We start from the raw sequence: 1,994 nt of genomic DNA on the forward strand, positions 1-1,994 counted from the left end.
GATTTTCAATTGTTCGTGAATATTTTATTATGATATAAGGTCTGAAATCTTGAAACCTGAATTTGTACTAACAAATGGCATGATTGCCAAGAGGAAAACTCATAGAACCAGTACAGTAGGGTTTACCGCACCATGTAACTGTCAAGGTTGTGAGATTTACGTTGGGTTTCTTTGTTTTCGAATAAGAGTCATGATAAGAAACTTGTATGATAACTGTTTTATTTATCATAAAATGTGTCATTGTTTTCTGGAAAAGTTGAAAGAATTTATCATAAACTGATGACCAGTCTTACTAAAATGTAACAAATGAGCTTTAGAATAAAAATGCTACAAAACCTGATCAATCTTTGACTGGTTATGACAACCTCGAATTCCGAAATTCAATAGCTCTTGGATATCTTATATTCCCCCAAAAAAATGCTACAGAAAACTTGAGATCAGGTAGATTAAGTCTTGTGTGAAGGAGAACATAAGATATTCGATCAATAGAATCTGAGAAAAGAGTTTCTATTATCTTATCTCTTTTTCACACTTCAAGGCATAAAAATGACAGAAAAGATGATTTGCAATGTGTCAACAAGCAACCCTTGTATGAAAAGATAACGTAAAAATGTGCGATGAATAGTCAGTGCCATCGCTAGCCCTCGCGGCGAAATCCTACAGACTAACGCGGTTCACCGGAACGGTACATATTATGAGGGAAAGCATTTGCTCCATGCCAGCGTTTACAAAGCGGAGTACAACGTAGACCTGAGCATCAACGCAACTATAAAAACTCTAGCCGAACAGAGGCCGTACCACACAACGGCACAATAGCGTCCCATATGACACAGGCTCCGTTACCGGTGACATGTTAATGTCAGACTAAGATACTGAACAGTTTGCTGTCGCCACTCTTCTCGAGGCCCGTCCTGAAAGTGGATCCCCATGTACGACGTATATACCCATTGACTGAGCATGTATTGTGAGATAAATTATCAACGCTTATTAGATAGATGTTTTGAAATAAGGTAGACCAAAGACATGTGATCAGTCTTTAAGCCTTATCGAACGATGGATTTGATATATATATATATCTCTTTGCAGTCATATACATCGACTTCAAGAGTGAATTTTGATCGACACAAGGTTTGGAAATAAAGGAGTTGCGATCGGCTCGATGTGATGAAGCTTGAGCTGCTTGATTGTTCAATTTGGTTTCAATTTGGTTGAATCAGGTGAAGGGACCCGTTGACGACTGAATTAAAAATGACTTGAGATCAGCTCTAGTGGTTGCCTGATTCATATGAGTTGGTCTTGGAATAAAGAGTCCAGTGAGGCTGACATCACTCGCTTCAGCTGAGGTTACAAATGGACGAAGCAAATACTTTGGCCCAGGGTATCTTTGATGGAGATTAAGTAAAACCTAGAGATCTCGATGATGGAGGATGGTGATTTTCATCGTCAGATTTTGATGAATAGAAAAGTCAAACAGATGGTTTGTGATCGGACTTGAAGGAAAAAATGAGTCGATTTGAATATCCATCAGATCACAAAGTCCGTTTCTTGGAAAAAGGGTTTTTCTCTTAATTTCTTGTTATAACTTTGATATTTTTAAGGGATCTTCAGCTGTAAAAAAGATGAGAAAGGTTTTTGACGCACCTAACAGACTTGTAAGATCCTTAATAAATAAGACAGCCAAATGTCAGGGCTTAAGATGATCAAGGAGATAACCGCGGGTTATCATGAATGTCTGATTGACTTTTTCTTACCACGAAAATTATAATTCCTTGATCTCGTCAGCAATCTTGGGGGTGAGCCCAGATCGCCTCGTGAAGGTAGTCTCACTTTTGCGGAGAGTTTCTGAAGAAAATACGTAATTAGTTTGGCTAAAAAGGTGTAAACTTCTTGGTAGTTATTTGGCCGAGTACCAGTGATTGAAAACTGAGGAGGGTAACATGGATTCTCAGATGATGGTGAAAAATCATCGGTTTACCACGAAACTGATGAATTGA

The sequence above is a fragment of the Melampsora larici-populina genome (assembly GCF_000204055.1).
Source record: "Melampsora larici-populina 98AG31 unplaced genomic scaffold MELLAscaffold_151, whole genome shotgun sequence".
Lineage (NCBI taxonomy): Eukaryota > Fungi > Basidiomycota > Pucciniomycetes > Pucciniales > Melampsoraceae > Melampsora > Melampsora laricis-populina.